Raw genomic sequence first — 15,152 nt, 5'->3', positions numbered from 1 at the left:
TAGTAGTTATATTCTTGTACATAGGAGCAGTATTATAGTAGTTATATTCTTGTACATAGGGGCAGTATTATAGCAGTTATATTCTTGTAAATAGGAGCAGTATTATAGTAGTTATATTCTGGTACATAGGAGCAGTATTATAGTAGTTATATTCTTGTACATAGGGGCAGTATTATAGTAGTTATATTCTTGTACATAGGGGCAGTATTATAGTAGTTATATTCTGGTACATAGGAGCAGTATTATAGTAGTTATATTTTTGTATATAGGGGCAGTATTATAGTAGTTATATTCTTGTACATAGGGGCAGTATTATAGTAGTTATATTCTGGTACATAGGAGCAGTATTATAGTAGTTATATTCTTGTACATAGGGGGCAGTATTATAGTAGTTATATTCTTGTAAATAGGAGCAGTATTATAGTAGTTATATTCTGGTACATAGGAGCAGTATTATAGTAGTTATATTCTTGTACATAGGGGCAGTATTATAGTAGTTATATTCTTGTACATAGGGGCAGTATTATAGTAGTTATATTCTGGTACATAGGAGCAGTATTATAGTAGTTATATTCTTGTACATAGGGGGCAGTATTATAGTAGTTATATTCTTGTACATAGGGGCAGTATTATAGTAGTTATATTCTGGTACATAGGAGCAGTATTATAGTAGTTATATTCTTGTATATAGGGGCAGTATTATAGTAGTTATATTCTTGTACATAGGGGCAGTATTATAGTAGTTATATTCTTGTACATAGGGGCAGTATTATAGTAGTTATATTCTTGTATATAGGGGCAGTATTATAGTAGCTATATTCTTGTACATAGAGGGCAGTATTATAGTAGTTATATTCTTGTACATAGTGGGCAGTATTATAGCAGTTATATTCTTGTACATAGAGGGCAGTATTATAGTAGTTATATTCTTGTACATAGGGGGCAGTATTATAGTAGTTATATTCTTGTACATAGGGGCAGTATTATAGTAGTTATATTCTTGTACATAGGGGCAGTATTATAGTAGTTATATTCTTGTACATAGGGGCAGTATTATAGTAGTTATATTCTTGTATATAGGGGCAGTATTATAGTAGCTATATTCTTGTACATAGAGGGCAGTATTATAGTAGTTATATTCTTGTACATAGGGGGCAGTATTATAGTAGTTATATTCTTGTACATAGTGGGCAGTATTATAGCAGTTATATTCTTGTACATAGAGGGCAGTATTATAGTAGTTATATTCTTGTACATAGGGGGCAGTATTATAGTAGTTATATTCTTGTACATAGGGGCAGTATTATAGTAGTTATATTCTTGTACATAGGGGCAGTATTATAGTAGTTATATTCTTGTATATAGGGGCAGTATTATAGTAGCTATATTCTTGTACATAGAGGGCAGTATTATAGTAGTTATATTCTTGTACATAGTGGGCAGTATTATAGCAGTTATATTCTTGTACATAGAGGGCAGTATTATAGTAGTTATATTCTTGTAAATAGGAGCAGTATTATAGTAGTTATATTCTGGTACATAGGAGCAGTATTATAGTAGTTATATTCTTGTATATAGGAGGCAGTATTATAGTAGTTATATTCTTGTACATAGGGGCAGTATTATAGTAGTTATATTCTTGTACATAGTGGGCAGTATTATAGTAACTATATTCTTGTACATAGAGGGCAGTATTATAGTAGTTATATTCTTGTACATAGTGGGCAGTATTATAGCAGTTATATTCTTGTACATAGAGGGCAGTATTATAGTAGTTATATTCTTATAAATAGGAGCAGTATTATAGTAGTTATATTGTTGTACATAGGAGCAGTATTATAGTAGTTATATTGTTGTATATAGGGGCAGTATTATAGTAGTTATATTCTTGTACATAGGGGGCAGTAAGTATTATAGTAGTTATATTCTTGTACATAGGGGCAGTATTATAGAAGTTATATTCTTGTACATAGGGGCAGTATTATAGTAGTTATATTCTTGTACATAGGGGGCAGTAAGTATTATAGTAGTTATATTCTTGTACATAGGGGCAGTATTATAGTAGTTATATTCTTGTACATAGGGGGCAGTATTATAGTAGTTATATTCTTGTACATAGGGGGCAGTATTATAGCAGTTATATTCTTGTACATAGGGGCAGTATTATAGTAGTTATATTTTTCTACATAGGAGCAGTATTATAGTAGTTATATTCTTGTACATAGGGGCAGTATTATAGTAGTTATATTCCTGTACATAGGGGCAGTATTATAGTAGTTATATTCTTGTATATAGGGGCAGTATTATAGTAGTTATATTCTTTTACATAGGGGCAGTATTATAGTAGTTCTATTCTTGTACATAGGGGCAGTATTATAGTAGTTATATTATTGTACATAGGGGCAGTATTATAGTAGTGATATTCTTGTACATAGGGGCAGTATTATAGTAGTTATATTATTGTACATAGGGGCAGTATTATAGTAGTTATATTCTTGTACATAGGGGCAGTATTATAGTAGTTATATTCTTGTATATAGGGGGCAGTATTATAGTAGTTATATTCTTATACATAGGGGGCAGTATTATAGTAGTGATATTCTTGTACATAGGGGCAGTATTATAGTAGTTATATTCTTGTACATAGGGGGCAGTATTATAGTAGTGATATTCTTGTACATAGGGGCAGTATTATAGTAGTTATATTCTTGTACATAGGAGCAGTATTATAGTAGTTATATTCTTGTATATAGGGGCAGTATTATAGTAGTTATATTCTTGTACATAGGAGCAGGATTATAGTAGTTATATTCTTGTATATAGGGGCAGTATTATTGTAGTTATATTCTTGTACATAGGAGCAGGATTATAGTAGTTATATTCTTGTATATAGGGGGCAGTATTATTGTAGTTATATTCTTGTACATAGGAGCAGGATTATAGTAGTTATATTCTTGTATATAGGGGCAGTATTATAGTAGTTATATTCTTGTACATAGGGGGCAGTATTATAGTAGTTATATTCTTGTACATAGGAGCAGTATTATAGTAGTGATATTCTTGTACATAGGGGCAGTATTATAGTAGTTATATTCTGGTACATAGGGGCAGTATTATAGTAGTTATATTCTTGTACATAGGAGCAGTATTATAGTAGTTATATTCTTGTACATAGGGGGCAGTATTATAGCAGTTATATTCTTGTACATAGGGGCAGTATTATAGTAGTTATATTCTTGTACATAGGAGGCAGTATTATAGTAGTTATATTCTTGTACATAGGGGCAGTATTATAGTAGTTATATTCTTGTACATAGGGGCAGTATTATAGTAGTTATATTCTTGTACATAGGGGCAGTATTATAGTAGTTATATTCTTGTATATAGGGGCAGTATTATAGTAGTTATATTCTTGTACATAGGGGCAGTATTATAGTAGTTATATTCTTGTACATAGGAGGCAGTATTATAGTAGTTATATTCTTGTACATAGGGAGCAGTATTATAGTAGTTATATTCCTGTACATAGGGGCAGTATTATAGTAGTTATATTCTTGTACATAGGGGCAGTATTATAGTAGTTATATTCTTGTACATAGGGGCAGTATTATAGTAGTTATATTCTTGTACATAGGGGCAGTATTATAGTAGTTATATTCTTGTACATAGGAGCAGTATTATAGTAGTTATATTCTTGTACATAGGGGCAGTATTATAGTAGTTATATTCTTATACATAGGGGGCAGTATTATAGTAGTTATATTATTGTATATAACATGAATTTTCACATTTTTCCCCATTTCTTCGTTGTTTCTTATATTCCTGCTCCGTTCCTTTACAATTTAGCAATTCTGAGGTAATTTGTTCCTTCGTCTTGAGGATTCCTCCTCTTCATCTCGCTGTAATGAAATGCTGGTGGGGGGATTGCGTCGGACTATTAATAGGATTAGGCATAATATGTTTCCTCCATGGCGCTGAGCTGCTGAAGCGTCTTTTCTATCGCAGACCCCGCTAATGAGGCTACGCGATTGCGCGGTGACAGATTGGCGGAGAACGGTTGGACAGACACAATGGATCTTCTTAAAGGATTTTACTTTCTGTGATGACACAAGAGAAGATTCATGAAGGGAAATAGGGGGCACAAATCATCGCTGAGGACCAAGTCAGCCACTAATTCCCTGGTGGTCTAGTGTAATATAAAGGTTAATGCCAACTCCATTGCTTGTCTATGGTCTAATGGTGAGGTCAAAGCTGACATGGTATTAGAGGATTTTCAAGAATTAGCTACCAATATCCCTGGTGGGCTAGTGTAATTATATAATATCTGATGGAATAGGCTAATAACAGGGTCAAAGCCATTATTCTTGCCAGGAATAATGAAGAAGCATTTCTGGTAGTAGAGCATTGTGAATGGATAAATACCAATATCCCTGGTGGGCTAGTGTAATTGTATAATATATGGTGGAATGGAGTTATAACAGGGTCAATGCCGGTATTCTTGCTAGGGATAATTGTGATGGTGGAATATGGGGGGTTGTGTATCATGTTGTGTAGGTTCGTATTTTAAGCTTGGTTCACTGTCCATTCTCTGTATTGCTTGTGTGTACATTGTATTGTCTGTAGGTAATTACCCCCTGTAGTGTTTATGTCCCTAGGTCTGGGGGAGGGGGGCCTGGGATCCACCTAAACTCTCTGTTTACCTGAAGAAGGGGTCAGTCATTCTGGGTGAGACTTACAAGAGACAAGAAGCAAGGTTGATCCTCTGAGGGGGAAGCTGACACCCCAGAGAGACTGTGAGAAACCCCGATTTCCCTGGAGAAGGAGTGTGAGGAGTGTGACTCATCCCCGGGACATTTATCGCTTACTGGACTATATTCATGTTTCTGGACTATTTTTACCCTCCGGGTGGTGGATTATTTTATGGACCATCCTTTTTATTTTTTGGATGGTTCACCCATCTCTCGCTATGTTATCAGAGAAGGACCCTGTGACAATAATGAAGAACCATTTCTGGTATTAGAGCATTGTGAAGGAATAAATATCAATATCCCTGGTGGTCTAGAGTTTTTTCAAATATCATTATCAACATCCGTGAGGGTCTTAAACCGTCAATTCCAACATGCCTGGAGGTGTAGAATAGTTTTTTTTCAATGGTTCCAGGTAAAATGCCCTTTGTAATAAAACAATATATATCAGGGTTACATCCTTATAAAAGCACAGTATTTCATAATGCCATAAAATGTATGAACTACAAATAAAAATCTACATTTTTAAGTAATTAGTTCTTTATCCCTGTTGGACTAAGGTCAAAAAAAGGTTATTTTTCTGTAGTCCTGGTGATCTAGTGCTAAGAATATGGATTTTTTTTCTATATCCCTGGTGGTCCAAGACCAAGAAGGGTTATTTTTTTGCATCCCTGGTGGTCTAGAGTGAAGAAAAAGTTGGATTCTATATCCCTCGTGATCTAGACTCAAGAAAGTGTTATTTTCTTCATCCCTGGTGGTCTAGAGTGAAGAAAGAGTTGGATTCTCTATTCTCATAATCTAGAGTCAAGAAAGTGTTATTTTCCATATCCCTTGTGGTCTAGAGGGAAGAAAGGGTTTTCTTTAATATAACTGGTGATCTAGGACCAAGTTATTTTCTGAATCTAAAGGGTCTAAGGTGAATAAAAGGCTTTTTTCGGTATCCCTGGTGGTCTAGGGTCAAGAAAGGTATATTTCCTACATCCCTAGTGGTCTAGAGGGAAGAAAGGATTTTCTTTCATATAACTGGTGATCTAAGACCAAGTTATCTTCTGAGTCCCTGGTGGTCTAAGGTGAATAAAAGGCTATTTTTGGAATTCCTGGTGGTCTATGGTCAAGAAAGTGTTATTTTCCACATCCCTGGTGGTCTAGAGAGAAGAAAGGGTTTTCCTTCATATCATTGGTGAGCTAGGACCAAGTTATTTTCTGATTCCCTGGTGGTCTAAGGCTAATAAAAGGCTATTTTCGGTATCCCTGGTGGTCTAGGTTCAAGAAAGGGATATTTCCTACATCCCTGGAGGTTTAGAGGGAAGAAAGGATTTTCTTTCATATCACTGGTGATCTAAGACCAAGTTATCTTCTGAGTCCCTGGTGGTCTAAGGCTAATAAAAGACTATTTTTTTTAATTCCTGGTGGTCTAGGGTCAAGAAAGGGATATTTCATACATCCCTGGTGGTCTAAAGGGAAGAAAGGGTTTTCTTTCATATAACTGGTGATCTAGGACCAAGGTTTTTTCTCAATCACTGGTGCATAAGGCTAATAAATGGCTATTTTCGGCATTCCTGGTGTTCTAGGGTCAAGAAAGTGTTATTTCCTACATCCCTGGTGGTCTAGAGAGAAGAAAGGGTTTTCCTTCATATCTTTGGTGATCTAGGACCAAGTTTTTTCTGAATTCCTGGTGGTCTAAGACTAATAAAAGGCTATGTTCGGTATTCCTGGTGGTCTAGTGTCAGGAAAGGGTTATTTTTTTGTTTTCCTGTTGGTCTAAAGCCAGACATGATTATTTTTTACATCCCTGCTGGTCTAGAGTGAAAAAAAAGAGTTATTTTCCTATATTTCTGGTCATCTAGACTAGAGTCATCTAACAGTTTTATTCAGCATCACTTGTGAACTAGGGTGAAGATAGGGGTATTTGACATCCCTGGTGGGCTAGGGGGAAAGGCAGAAAATGGGTTTTCATCATTCCTGGTGGTATATGGCTAAGAAAGTGTTATTTTTGAGCATTTCTGGTGGTCTAGAGCAGAAAATAATTTTAGATGAGCATTTTAGGTGGTCTTTTGCAGGGGAAGGGGGGGCTTGAAAACTTTCCCTGAGCTGGCGGACTCTATAAGATTCATGTCCATCAATATTTTAGTCTGGGAAAAACTCTTTAAATTTCGATGATCCTTTTATCTAAATGGCTCGCCTCCTCGTCTCTCCGCGTCTCCTCCTGTCACAAGGAATGAAGACCTGACGGGGGACGAATCTCACATCCACCATGGATGAATAGTCAGATATGCATAGATGGGAGCCCGGCAGCCTGACTCTTCATAATAGGACGTAGGCGGCGGCCTGTAATAGTCTTATTAGCGGGTGACGTGACTGATATAAATTGGCTTTCCATTAGGGTCCATGCAGATCACAGCCGTAACAATACAGGTTGATGCATCACTCCCACACTCAGGGCCAGCCGGCATTATAGGAGCACTGTCACTTTAATAAAATCAAAGCTGGAAGCTAATTGGTTCTTTTATTACTATATGGGTTTTCCATTCTTGACATCTGCGCTCCAGTTTTCTGATACAAGTTCCAAATATTCAATTCCAGCAGTCACCACTAGAGGGCGCTGAGGGGTTTATTGCATTCTGTATGCAGTCATGTCCTCAGCTCCCTCTAGTGGTGACTGCAGGAGGACAGATTTCTAATATTTAAAGCAGAGGTGAGGAACCTGCGGCCCTCATGTACCTTTCCGGCGGACCCCGAGCAGTATCTATGGGACCACAGTGCTCGGGCGGCAGGAGCCTGTTGCTGGCCCTTTAAACAATCCAGAGCCAGTGCAAAGACATTCATAGTGGGCGGAAGAAAAGATGCAGCAGCCCCACCATCTCCAGTGCTGTACATGCTCCCCAGTGATATCTTTGCCCCCTCATTGATATCTGGGCCCCCCAGTGATGAATATGCCCCCAGTACTGTATATGTACCTCAGTGATGTCTTTGTCTCCCCAGTGCTGGATATGCCTCCCAGTGATATCTGTGCCCCTCAGTGCTGTCTGTGTCCCCACCAATAATATCTGTGCCCCCCCCCATGATTCATGTGCCCCCCAGTGATGTATATACCTCTCAGTGCTGTGTGTGCCCTCCAGTGATGTATATACCCCCTGTGATGTCTCTGCCCCCCCAGTTCTGTATGTGCCCACTAGTGATGTCTGTGTCCCCCAGTGATGCATGTGCCTCCCAGTGATATATATATATATATATATATATATATACCTTCAGTGATGTATGTGCTCCTCTCTGTGCCCCCACTGATGTCTGTTCCCCCCAGTGATATATATATATATATATATATATATATATATTCCTGCAGTGATGTCTGTGCCCCCTGTGATGTATATACCCGCAGTGATGTATGTGCCCCCCGTGATGTCTGTGCCCCCCCCCGTGATGTATGTGCCCCCAGTGATGTCTGTGCCCCAAGTGATGTCTGTGCCTCCCAGTGATGTATATGGCCCTAGTGATGTCTTTGCCCCAGTGCTGTATGTGCCCCCCAGTGGTGTCTATTCCTCCAGTGATGCCTTTGCCCCCCTGTTCCAGCTTTTCCTATGTGATGTATATACAGCAGTCCCAGTGTAGTGGTTGTAGAGGTCGCAGTTGTGCCTAAGTGTCCAAGGACATGTAACTTACCTTGTTTCCTCCAAAATAAGACCCAACCCAAAAATAAGCCCTAGCAGGATTTTTTTGTCCCTTTTTGGAGTATGCTTATCAGATAAGCAATAGTTGTGCACTATACTATAATAGTGTCCTGAAATATGGCTTGGGCAGCCCATTCACGATATGTAACTTTTATCGATGTTTGTTGCCCCGTTGTGTTGTTGTTAGCCCTGGAAGTTGATAGTCACATGACGGCTAGTTCACAGAAAATGAATATTCTCCCTGTTCCCCCGCCTATTCCTACGCTTCGGCGTCAGTGATTGGAACGTCTGTTAATTGCAAATGAATATTCACCCCCTTCTCCCAAATACAAAATCTGGCGTCCCCTGAAAATAAGCCCTAGCGCATCTTTTGGAGCCAAAAATGATAGAAGACTCCTCTCTTATATTCGAAGAAACTTGGTAAGTGGTAAAAATGGTCTTATTAATTGTCCTTCTGTTCCTCCAGGTGCCGAGGTCTAGAATGACCATGAATGATTCCCGCGAGCTCCGCACTCCTCCATGGTCGGCTGCTTGTGCTCCATTCCCGACGTGCATTGCATTAAATCCCTATGACATTAGCAAGGTGATTTTATGGCTCATTTAGCCCTTCTCTTCCTTTATTAACTAATTCTATGAAGAGAAACCAGGGAACTGTTTGGATGATGGTGATATTGGGTTACTACTGTGCTCAGTACTCGTAACTAGTGATGAGTGAGCACTACCATGCTTGGGTGCTCGGTACTCGTAACTAGTGATGAGTGGGCACTATCATGCTCGGGTGCTCGGTACTCGTAACTAGTGATGAGTGGGCACTATCATGCTCGGGTGCTCGGTACTCGTAACTAGAGATGAGTGGGCACTACCATGCTCGGGTGCTCGGGACTCGTAACTAGTGATGAGCGGGCACTACCATGCTCGGGTGCCAAGTATTTGTAACTAGTGATGAGTGGGCACTACCATGCTCAAGTGCTCGGTACTCGTAACTAGTGATGAGCGGACACTACCACACTCAGTACTCGTAACTAGTGATGAGTGGACACTACCATGCTCGGGTGCTCTATACTCATAACTAGTGATGAGCGAGCACTACCATGCTCAGGTGCTACGTACTTGTAACTAGTGATGAGCGGGCACTACCATGCTCGGGAGGTCAGTACTCGTAACTAGTGATGAGCGGGCACTACCATGCTCGGGTGGTTGGTACTTGTTACTAGTGATGAGCGGGCACTACTATGCTTTAGCATTTCTTAAAAGGTTTTTTGGTCCACAGCTCCCTCTAGAGGCAAGCTAAGCAGAAACTATCACAAGCAATTACCTGGGCTAGGAGGGAAGTCTTTATAGCAGAGGTAATTAGCAATAGAGAACAGCTGGCTGTAGCTTTCATTCCGAGTTCAGAAGACCAGAGGATCTACTTAACCCTAGTAGCACTGGATAAAGGAGAATCTGCACAGCCATAAGTATTAACCTGAGTAAGTGTGTATGTAGCCCTGCGCTGTGATCTCCTGACACTAGAAATAGGAGGGACCACTCTCTGTCGTGGTACGCTCGTGACAATATGTCGTGCTAATGGGGCTAAATCATCACCTATTCCAGTTTTAACTCTTATGTGAAAAATCAAAAAAACAGTGCCACACCGGTCTTCAGGTTGCTTGAGGTATTACAGCTCAACCCTATTCAGTACCCCGGACACACAATCTATTTTTTTTTTTTGGAATGGAAACAGTTTAGACTTGGATAAACCCTTCCATCTGTCGATATAGTGATATAAAGAGTCATATCCTAGACATCTACAGTGGATAGCGGAACAAAAATAGTGCAGGGGGGTGTAAGACAAGTCATAAATAGCTAAACATGGAGTATGTAAAAAAAAAAAAAAATTGTAGGAAAAAAAATACAAAAACTAAAAAAAAAAAAAATTGGCACAGGAAGGATCCAATCTCCTGCTCACCTCCCGCCTCGTTAAATGTTCTCATCTGCATACATTATATTTGCACGCTGAGTCACTAATTGTACAGGTGCTAAATCCACTTGCAGAACTGAAAAAAAAAAAAATTAATTTGCTTGAAGATTTGACTGGAACAAAGAAATGACGGCACCCGGGGATCGGGACCTAAATACACATCCTCTGCCAGACAGAGAGGACACGGCTCGTGGTTACAGGGCGTATGGCAGGGGGGGGGGCAGGGTCTAATGAATGATCTCATAAAAAGTTACTTACCTGTCCATAATTTCCAAAAGGGAAAAAAAAAATGACCGTCAGTGGGAGGTGGGGTGATCGCTCCAGCGGAATGCATCGGTTCGACTCATTTTGTCAAGGACACTGTGTGATTGCGGCGGTGGTGAAAAAGGAGGAAATGAAAAAGCCACAGTTGATGAAAATTAGACCATTGTAAATTTAGAGAAAGAAATATTCAGAGTAAAAGCATGTGTCATGCCTTAATCAGAGCCTGAGAAGTGATGCGTCGTATTACTTATCCAATAATCGATGCCCGGGATGAAGTTTGCACAGTGCCCACGACATGCTGCGCGCTGCTGCGCTGGGCATGGTCTCTTGCCTCTCCTGTGCATTCACTTCCTTTTTGAAATCTATAGCGTCCTACTCACAATTTGGAGCGATGTTAGTTGGCATCTACGAGATATGATGACTCAGACTAGCTGTCATGGACAGGCTATAGGAAAGTCGCTCACAATCGGGACCCTAAGAACCCCAAAACCCCTGCACAGCAATCTGGAATTACTACAGGGCCCCTGAGATTGCTACCTGTGGAAGGCTGCAGTCCAGAGGAGAGTAGTAGTCAGGCAAGGTCAAACCAGGAGAAGCAGAACAGGGACAAAATCAGCAGACAAGGACGTAGTCAGGAAACCAGGCAAAGGTCAAATATGGATCTGGCAGCGAGGTACAAAAACGACAGGCAGAAGGGTAGTCAGAGAACAGGCAGAGGTCAAAACACAGGGATCACTACACAGAACTGAGCGGGAACCAGAAAGCAGGAGTACAAAACTATCTCTGGCAGTGATCAGAAGACATGAAGGGGAATTAGAAGAGTGTGGTGTCTTCCTATTGTTTGTAGCTGAATGGTGGTAACTTCAGCTGGAAGACTCACGCCACCTACTGTCAGCCAGTGGTATTGCAGGTCCCAGGGAAACCCAGCCCAGTGTATGAGCGGAGCCTGTGCCCACCAGAGCCACTGGCATCGACTCCTCTCCCATCACCAGCACTATCCACTGCAGGAACACGGCATCGCCTGGTAATCGAAGCAGAAGTCGCAGGAGCAGACTTTGGTGGGGACGTGAAAATGTGTAACAGATGGCCAGGGGACACAAAAACCCTATGCAGACTGTAAGACTAGGGTCCCTGAGCTCACCCTCACATCCGAGGGTACCCTTAAAGAGGTCTGGGTCCCCGACCTGTCCCTGCCTCCTGTCCTGGCCTTGATGACAAAGTCACTACCACCCACACCACGCAGGGGACCGATCAGGACGGAAATCCCAAAACCCTACCAAATCTGAAAAACAGACAGGGTTAAAATAAAACCTCATGCACACCTCAAATCTACACTAGGGCACAACCAAAGGTATAAGGGTAGGGGTAACAGGGGAATGGAGGTAATAACAAAACCAGACAGCAATCAACAAACCACAGCAGACAACAACAAGCACGTCCTCTCTGCTCCTGGGCTAGCTCCAAACTGAGTTGAATAACCAGCAACCTCTCCAGGAAGCAGAGGAAGTGCTTGACTGAAGACAGCTGAGCAAGTCTGCTGCTGCACCAGGGAAGGGATTAACCCTAAAATGCCCAAAGCAACATTTAAATGTGCATGGTCTCAGATGGTAATAGAGAACTCTGTTCCAGAGCCTGTCCTTATACACGTGGCAGCATTGCTGTGCTCGGGTATGCTTGGTGCTCAGCCCAAAGCAAGCTGCTTGCAGTGTTTGAATGGCTCACACTAGGGGTAATAGCGGATGTAGTGTGCACACACCCAAAAAAAAATGGAAACCCTCGCCCACCTGTCCCTGTAAGTGATCTGGTTATGGCTGGCAGCATGTGAGCAGAGACTAGAACTGCCCAATTAGTGACTTCCATTGGAGATCAGGTCAAGTCTGGGTCCTAAACTGAGCTTTATCTAAAGTCTGGATGAACCCGCCAAACCGTACTTCCACAAGTTCGCTCATCTCTAGTGATATACTGTAGGTGTCTCGGGATATGTAATGACAGGTCAGGGGCCCCTAGGCTGGCCGTCAGACTCGAAACCCTGCGATGTCCCTTATCTCAGAGGTAGACTTGATGGTAGCCAGGTCTGAGCCTCCAGCATGACCCTGACTCCTGTCCGAGCTCTGATCTTACTCCCCATCTCCCCCACTCCGGAAAACACAATAATGAAACCCCACAAAATGACATGAACAAGGAAGAATGGAAACTCATACACACAGCAGTCAAAACACAAAGGAAAGACTATAAGTATACAGGGGAACAACGAAAAAGGGAAGAAAGTAAGGCACAACAGGGGAATGTTCACAACACTCACAATCGCAACTCAGATTACCATCAACAGGATAACCGAGTATTCTAAAGACTATTATGGAAGTCAATGATTGGGCAGTTCGGCTCTCCACGTACATACAGCCATGCACAGAACATTTCCGTCAAGATAGAATTTTTTGGGAGGAGGTGGTCACACTACATCTGACAATATTGTTCTATCCCTTGGGAGAGCCATTCAGAGTCCGGACTGGCTCTCCCTGGGGTGCCTGCTCCCATCATGCAGCGAAACAAGCCTGTGCTGTGATGCTAGACACTACTTATGAGGAGTGTGGTCAGGAACATAGTCAGGAAAACCGGGGTCTGTTAACAGAAAGACATGTATAAGCACAAGGAGAAAACAGAGGTGTAGTCAGGGCAATATCCGAGGGTCAGAAATCCAGGAGGGCACGTAATAAGTTTAGGTGGATAGCAAAGACGTGGTCAGGTAACGGTCCGAGGTCAAACAGGCAGGAGGTCACGACAGGAACAGGGAGTCAAATAACGGTCCAGGGGTCAGAGAACAAAGATCAGAACAGAGACACACACCAACAGCACAACTGCAGAACCAGAAAATACAACTGGCGATCTACTGGGAGAGCATGCTCAGTAAAGAAGCCTGAGCAATTACCAGGAAGGTGGGACACCTGAGGAATCAGCACCAAAATGGAATCCTGTACTGTCAAACACACTGCTAGCACAATAACACAGGAAAGTGCAGCAGAGCATCTCCAAAGGTAAGATGCTCTGCACAGAGGAATTGTGATATGTGCGTTGTGGTCAGTGTTTCACGGATGGAATATTCAAGTGTACCGCCCCGGTGTTGATCGGGCTGCTCTGATCCGGGTTCGTGGTGGCTCGAGGGGCCCGGACCCGGGTTGGCGGACACTTTTATCCGTGAAAAGGGGGGTATTTATAGGGGAGAAGTTTGTGACGACACCTGTGGGTTGAGGTAATGGGAGTACAGCCGCTGCTGGAGGAGTACCGGGGCAGATGGAGTTAAGCAGCCTGATGTTAGTCCCTCCACAGGTAGGGATGGCCCCGGGCTCAGGGGAGTTGGTGATTATTTGGGAGACCAGGGTGCAGGGGATCAGAGTACTCACTGTGGGTAGTCGTGGTGCAGGATGAGGATTATAAAGGAGACACGCACGCTGCAAGTAAACCAAGTTCTCTGTGTGCCACAGTCACTGCGAGGAGCCCGTCCAGATGTCCGCTCCCACCGGAGTCACTTGATAGTCCGGAGCCTATCTCCGTGCACAATTTAGTTGTCTGTCTGTGGCCCCATGGTTTGAAGCTGTTAGGGCTCTGCTCACTTTGTGAAGTGTAGCTGTGCTCTTGAGGGCTGGCACTTGGGACTTTAGTGGGCTGCTTTTTGGCTGGAAAACCCTGTCCCCCGCGGTGTGCTGATGCCCTCAGTCTCTGAGCTCTGTGGGTAGGTCCCTGAAGGTCTCCTTCCTTTGCAGGTCAATTGTCAGGACGTTGAATTGGCTCCTGACCTAGGGTCCTGTACCCCGTCGTGCTCGGTACCGGACAGTTTCTTTTGGGCTTGCTGGTGCCGACAGTCCTTCTAGACTATGTCCATCGCACCCCTTTCCAATGTCACTGCCACCGGTCCCCGACTCCTCTGGTTCCGGACCACCGTCTGCGACCCAACCTCGGTCTAGCTACCCAGGAGCTCACTCTCCCCAGCTCCTCTCTCTCTGAGGGCTCTCACTACTCTCCTGCTTCCTCCCTCCCACCAGTATGCCTGACCCCTAGGTGGGTGGCCTTTTTCCAGCTAGACCAACCCACTGGTGTGTCTGACAGGTCATGATGTGAGGTGTTGATTGGGATTTGTGGTGCTGATGGAGGTGACACCGGTTTCTTAGGAACCTGGAACCATGGGGGGTAGGCCCTGCACCCTGGGTAAGGATGCAGTACCCTGTGGCACCCTGATGTACTCAGGGGCGCCACACAAGCACCCGCAACACTCGGCCGAGCACTGCGAGTACCCAAGCACCCCGAGTGCCGAGCATGCTCGCTCATCACAAATGATTATAGGACAAGAAGTTACTTTTTTCCCTCATCAGTCAGGATGGAAGAAAACAAAACCACTAGTATAATGTTAGGAGGCAGTGAGAGACGTGTCCATTTTGGCACAGTGACGGTTGTCTGTCTAGTAGAGTGTCCCGTTGGGCACCACAGGATTTGGGGAGTCCCTCTTCATTCAATCATATGAGA

Source organism: Anomaloglossus baeobatrachus, chromosome 4, assembly GCF_048569485.1.
Source record: "Anomaloglossus baeobatrachus isolate aAnoBae1 chromosome 4, aAnoBae1.hap1, whole genome shotgun sequence".
Classification (NCBI taxonomy): domain Eukaryota; kingdom Metazoa; phylum Chordata; class Amphibia; order Anura; family Aromobatidae; genus Anomaloglossus; species Anomaloglossus baeobatrachus.
Note: the sequence above shows the minus strand (reverse complement) of the source record.